The 6,694-nt window shown below is 58.0% G+C and overlaps 1 pseudogene; it reads right to left on the bottom strand.

Annotated features, from left to right (window-relative positions):
* Positions 1 to 3,127: 3,127 nt before the first annotated feature.
* Positions 3,128 to 6,051, bottom strand: LOC129715814 (leucine-rich repeat-containing protein 23-like; annotated as a pseudogene).
* Between the last annotated feature and the right edge of the window lie 643 nt (positions 6,052 to 6,694).

Below are 6,694 nucleotides of genomic sequence, written 5' to 3' on the forward strand. Positions count from 1 at the left end.
TGAGAGTGGTAAGTTGGAGGGAAGGAGAGGAGAGGAGAGATGGACCTTTTTCAGTCTCCTCAGGGGAAAAGAAGAGGGGGGGTGAGGAGAGGAGGGGAGATTTGAGGTATTGGGGAGTCCAGGAGAAGGATCGGAGATTATTAGAGGGAGAGGTGGGGGATTGGGAAGGGGGGAGGGAGGAGAGAGAGACCTGGGTGAGATGGAGACACCAGGAGATTGAGAGTAGGAGATGAGAGGTGCAGGAGCAGTGAAGAGGAGGGAGAGGAGAGGTTAGAGAGGGGAGGAAAAAGGATTTGAGTATAGGGAGCAGGGAGGAGGAGAGCAGTTGTACAGGGTCTTGGTGAGGACCAGGGGGAGTAGAGGCATACAGTGTTTGGTCTCCTAATCTGAGGAAAGACATTCTTGCCAGGGAGGGAGTACAGAGAAGAGAGGAGGCAGACTGAGGGAGGAGGGAGAGGGCAGGACTTTCAGAGAAGAAGAGAGAGAGAGAGGGGGGAGACTTGGAGGTTAGACGCTAGAATTTAGAAGAGGAGGAGGACATCAGGAGGAGAGCCTGGGAGGAGATCCCGGAGCAACACAGGAATCCCCAGGCTAGGGGAGATCTGGGCCTACATCAGGAAAGGCCCAGGCTTTAATCCAGGCCTACCTCCGAAAAATAAAGGCACAGGCTTCAATCCCAGTTTAGCTCCAGGAAGGCCAAGGCTTTAATCCTGGACTACAAGGTAGGCTTAAGTTTGGTTTGGGGCCTATCCCCTGGAATACGCTAGGCCTGGAATTCAGAGCCTACCTCTGAAAACGTCCAGGCTTCAATCACAGCCGACAACAGGAAAGGCCCAGGCTTCAATCCCGGCCTGGATTGTGGGCCTAGCGGAGCCTGGGGCAGCCTGGAGTCAGCTTGGGCCCCACAGGGTCAGGCCCGGGTCATCGCATCTCACCTTCTCTGCTGCCTCTTCCTCCCTCTGCTTCCTGGTGCTGGAGAGGAGCGCCCTGTCGAGAATCCCAAATTGAGGAGTCCAGAGGGAGAGGGGAGGGAGGGAGAGGAGAGAGGGAGAGCGGTGGGAGGGGGGGAGAGGAGAGGAGGGACAGGGGAGGAGAGGGGGGGAGAGAGAGAGGTGGAGGTGAGGGGGAGAGAGAGAGAGAGGGGAGGGGGGGGAGGAGGAGAGGGGAGGAGAGGGGAGAGGGGGATGAGAAGGGGGAGAGAGAGAGAGGGGGAGGGGGAGGGAGGAGAGGGGAGAGAGAGGGGAGGAGAGGAGGGAGGAGAGGAGAGGAGAGGAGAGGGGGAGAGAGAGGGAGAGAGAGAGAGGGGGAGAGGAGAGGGGGGGAGGGAGAGGGTGAGGAGAGGACGGGGAGAGAGAGAGGAGGAAGAGAGAGGGGAGAGGAGAGGAGAGGAGAGAGAGAGAGACAGAGAGGAGAGGAGAGAGAGGGAGAAGGAAATATAGAGGAGAGGAGAGGAGAGAGAGGAGGAGGGGAGAGAGAGGGGGAGAGAGAGGGAGGGGAGAGAGAGGGGAGGGAGGAGAGGAGAGAGAGAGAGAGGGGAGAGAGGGAGGGAGGAGGAGAGGGGGAGAGGAGGAGGAGAGAGAGAGGGAGGGAGAAGAGAGAGGGGGGAGAGAGGGGAGAGAGAGAGGAGAGAGGAGGAGAGAGAGGAGGGGAGGGGGGAGGGGAGAGGGGAGGAGAGAAAGAGGGGAGAAGAGAGAGGGGAGAGAGGGAGGGGTTCAAAGAAGGGAAGACTGGAGGGGAGAGGAGAGGGAGAGAGAGGGAGAGAGAGAGAGAGAGAGAGAGAGAGAGAGAGAGAGGGGAGGGGAGAGAGGGAGAGAGAGAGAGAGGGAGAGAGGGAGAGAGAGAAAGGAGAGGGAGAGGGAGAGAGAGGGAGAGAAGGGAGGAGGGGGCGAGGGAGAGAGGGAGAGGGAGGAGAGAGGAGAGGGGGGGAGAAGAGAGAGAGGAGGGAGAGGGGAGGAGGGTGATTGGCAGGAGAAAGAGAGAGGATGAGAGAGAGGGGAGACTTTGAATGAGAGAGTTTGGGATGAGAGCCTGGGGAGATCGTGGAGAGGGGTGGGGGGGCCTAAAGGATTTGTGTAGACTGTGTCTAGGAGGGGAGGAGACTAATGTGAAGGAGACTCGATGGGTCAGGGGGGGAGGAGCGGGCGGGGAGGAGGATGGGGAGGGAGGCGGGATCGGAGAGGAGTTTATCGAAAGAGAGATTAAACGACAGGAAGAGAGAAACTCTCTCTGGGGAGAGAGGGGAGAGAGTAGGGAGAGGGGAGGGAGGAAGGGGGGAGAGAGGAGAGAGAGGACTGAAGGAGAGGAGAGAGAGGAGGGAGGAGGGAGAGGGAGAGAGAGGAGAGGAGAGAGAGGGAGGAGGAGGAGAGGAGGAGAGAGAGGAGAGAGGGAGGAGGGAGAGAGGGTTTCAAGAGAGAGATAGGGAGAGGGAGGAGAGGAGAGAGAGGAGAGGAGGGAGAGAGGGAGAGAGAGGGGAGGGAGGAGGGGAGAGAGAGAGGGAGGGGAAGAGCGAGGGAGATAGAGAGGGGAAAAGGGAGAGAGAGAGAGAGGGGGAAAGAAAGAGAGAGAGAAAGAGGGAGAGAGAGAGAGAGAGGGAGAGGAGAGAGGAGAGAGAGGGAGAGGAGAGAGGAGAGAGAGAGAGAGAGGAGAGAGAGAGGAGAGGAGAGGAGAGGGGGAGGAGAGAGAGAGGAGAGGAGAGAGACGGGGAGAGGAGAGGAGAGGGGAGGAGAGGAGAGAGAGGGGAGGGGGGAGAGGGGGGGAGGAGAGGGAGAGGAGAGAGGAGGGGGGAGGGAGAGAAGAGGAGAGGGAGAGGAGAGAGGGGGAGAGGGAGAGGGATGAGAGAGTGGGAGAGAGTTTGGAGGGAGAAGGGAGAAGAGAGAGGGGAGAAAGAGAGGGGAAAGGGGAGAGAGGGAGAGGAGGGGGGAATTTTCCACCCTAGGAGGGGAACAGACTCCCCTCCCCCCCCCCCCCGCCTTTCTCTATCTCTCTCTCTCCTGGGAGTTCTCAGTCCCGTCTCTCTCTCTCTAGGGGAGAGGAGTCTCCTTGCCAAGAGGAGGGAGAGGAGGGGAGAGAAGAGGAGAGGGCCCTCACCGGGGTACCTGAGGGTTGAGGGGATGGCAGAGAGGACCAGCTAGGGAGGAAGAAAGGAGAGTAGGGTTTCGATGTGAGAGAGAGCCAGGAGGAGCAAGTGAAGAGTCTGGAGACCCGGGAGGGTGTCTAAGTCTTCCAACCGGCTGATGGTGTTGGCCGCCTGTGGAGACAGAAGTTTAGTTTCGTTCGACGGTAGACAAGAATGCTGGAGAAACTCAGCGGGTGCAGCAGCATCGATGGAGCGAAGGAAATAGGCAACGTTTCGGGCCGAAACCCCATTCAGTTTAGTTTAACTAAACCGCTACTTTCAGTCTGAAGAAGGGTCCCGACCTGACACGTCACCTATGCATGTTCCCCACAGATGCTGCCTGACCCGCTGAGTTACTCCAGCACTCTGTGAAGCGTCACCTATCCATGTTCCCCACAGATGCTGCCTGACCCGCTGAGAGGAGAGGCAGCAGATGGGTGGAAAGTAAGGGATCAAGAGGTTCTCCAGAGAGGGGGAGGGAGGAGAGAGTTATGGTGCAGCAGCAGGGGATGGAGCAAGGAAAGGGCAAGAGGGGGGGCCCAGAAACGTTCTGGAAATAGGCAACGTTTCGGGTCGAAGGAGAGGACGGGCTGGAGGGGGGGGGGAAAAGGAGAGGGAAGGTCCTATTTCCTTAGCTCCTTGGATGACTGGGAAGGGGGGGGGGGAGTTACTCCAGCACTCTGTGGAGAAGGTCCACCTATCCATGTTCCCCACAGATGAAAGGGCCTGACCGCTGAGGTACTCCAGCTTTTTGAGGTCTATCTTTAGTTTAGTTGAGTTTAGCTTCATAGACACAGTGCAGAAACAGGCCCTTCGGCCCCACCAGTCCCTGCTGACCAGTGATCGCCCCGCACACTAACACTGTCCTACACAGAGGAGAGGGGCGGGGTTACATTTTACACCAAGCCAATGAAACCTACAAACCTGGGACGTCTAGGGGAGTGCGGAGGAAGGGGAGGAGGACCTGAGAACCAAGGGCCGGGGGAAGGAAACCACGGGGACACGGGGAGGACGTGAAGGATCCCGAGACAGACAGCAGCCGTGGTCAGGATGGAAGGCGGGTGTGATGATGGGTGTGGGCAAGTCGGGCTGAAGGGCCTGTGTCCGTGCTGGGTGACTCTAGGACTCTTGTACTCAGGAGCCCCGACAGGATGAAAGGGGAGCAGAGCGAGGCTGGGTGTCCACTGTGCAGGGAAGGGGGGAGCTCCACACTCACAGACCGACATCCCCGACAGCCACAGTCTGCAGACTCACCAGGTACAAGTGGCGCAGGTTCGGCAAGTCAAGTCCACGCGTGGATTCTAACAGGTTGCCTCGCAGTTCCAGCGTGTGGAGGCGGGACAGCTTGATGGGGTCAAACCCAGACACCTCACGAGAGGGATTATCTGTGGAGAGGGGGGAGAGAGGACGAGAGAGGGAGAGGGGGAGGGGAGGGGGAGAGGGGGGGAGGGCGAGGGAGGGAGGAGGAGAGAGGAGGGAGGGGAGGAGGGAGAGGAGGAGGGAGGTTAGAGAGAGGGAGGAGGAGGGAGGGGAGGGGGAGAGGGAGGGGGGGAGGAGAGGAGAGGGGAGGGGAGGAGAGGGGAGGAGAGGAGAGGAGAGGAAGGGAGAGAGGAGACAGGGAGGGAGGGGAGAGAGGGAGGGGGGGAGGCGAGGGAGGGGGAGGGGGAGGGAGAGAGAGAGGGGGGAGAGCGGGGAGGGAGAGGAGAGGGGAGGGGGGAGAGAGGGAGAGGGAGAGGGGAAGAGAGGGAGGGGGAGAGTTAAATATTAAACGTGGAACTCCACATAGTGTGCACACACAAACACGGACACACAGCACACGCATGCATAAGCATGCACGCACACAGACACATGCATTTGCACTCACACACACGCATGCACATACATGCACAAACACGGACACAAGCCCGCGCACACCGAATGCTTGCGTATGCATACGTTTGCGAACAGGCACATGCAAGCACATATGCATGCACATACACATGAAGAAACAAGGATGCATGCATGTGCAGGCAGAAACACGGACGCACACAAACAAATGCATAAGTGAGATGCACACACACATCCACATATATGCACAAACATGGACAGGCAAGAGTATGCATGCACATGCACAAAAACATGCACAAGCCTGCACATGCACACAAATACGTACGCACTTGCACATGTGCACGCACACATGCACACATGCACACACGCACGCATGTGGACACAAGCATGCACTCGCACACAACACATGTATATTCATGCACATAAACACACACACACATGCACACACACATGAACGCGCACACACACGCACACATGCACACACACAAATACAAACACATGCACATAAACACGTATGCTCATGCATACGTGCACGCAAACACGCGCACACACCATATGCAGGCATGCACATAAAGTACACATGCAACACACGCATAAACATTGGGGTGTGCATACTCACTGCATGCACGCACACGCAAGCACTAAACAAACGTGCATGTAAGCACAATACACTGTGAGCGGACATGGAGGGATGTGGGGAGGGAGGAGTGTGAGGGGGGAGGGATGGAGGAGAGGAAGGGGAGGGAGGGGAGTGGGAGGGGAGGAGTGTGATGGGGGGGGGGGGGGAGGGATGGAGGGGAGGAGTGTGTGATGGGGAGGGAGGGTGGGGAGTATGACGGGGCCTCACGGTTCAGATTGAGAGTCTCCAGCAGTGGGTGGTCGATTCCCTCCGTGGTCCCGGATGGAGTTGCGGGCGAAGTTGGCCACCTGAAGGAAAGGGCAGCTACTCCTCCACTTGGGCGCTTGGAGAGGTGGTTCCCATCCGCAGACACCCACAGCAGCTGGCTCAGGTTGGCCAACGGAGAGGGAGATCCTGGATCATGTTCCCAGAGATATCCACGTAACGCAGGTGGACAAATGGACGCAGAGCGTTGATGTCAGTTAGTTCACTGTGTGGGTGGGAGGGAGTTTCCAGGGGGGGGAGGGGGTGTGGGGGGGGGGGGGGAGGGAGGAGAGAGAGAGGGGAGGAGGGGGAGAGGGGGGAGGAGAGTGGGGGGGGGAGAGAGGAGGGGAGGGGAGGGGGAGAGGAGAGTGGGGTCTGAGAGTGAGCGGAGGTGAGAGAGGGGGGGTGAGAGGGGAGGGGGGGAGAGATGGGAGGAGAGGGGAGGGGGGGGAAGAGGGAGGCAGTGGGAAGAAACATAGAAAACATAGAAATGAAGGTGCAGGGGCAGGAGTAGGCCATTCGGACCTACGAGCCAGCACCAACACCACCATTCAATATGATCATGGCTGATCATCCAACTCAGTATCCCGTACCTGCCTTCTCTCCATACCCCCTGATCCCTTTAGCCACAAGGGCCACATCTAACTCCCTCTTAAATATAGCAAATATAGAGGCAGAGAGAGATTTAGTTTAGTTTGGTTCCTACCCCCGCTCACCATTACGTTCAGTCTGAAGAAGGATCCCAACCGGAAACGTCATCTATCCGTGTTCTCCACAGATGCTGAATTACTCCAACTTTGTGTCTATCTTTAGTTTAGTTGAGCTGAGTTTTAGTCTTGTTTAGTTTTAGGTTGGGTTCTAGAGATACA

Source organism: Leucoraja erinacea, unplaced genomic scaffold (assembly GCF_028641065.1).
Source record: "Leucoraja erinacea ecotype New England unplaced genomic scaffold, Leri_hhj_1 Leri_1426S, whole genome shotgun sequence".
In the NCBI taxonomy this organism is placed as follows: Eukaryota; Metazoa; Chordata; class Chondrichthyes; order Rajiformes; family Rajidae; genus Leucoraja; species Leucoraja erinaceus.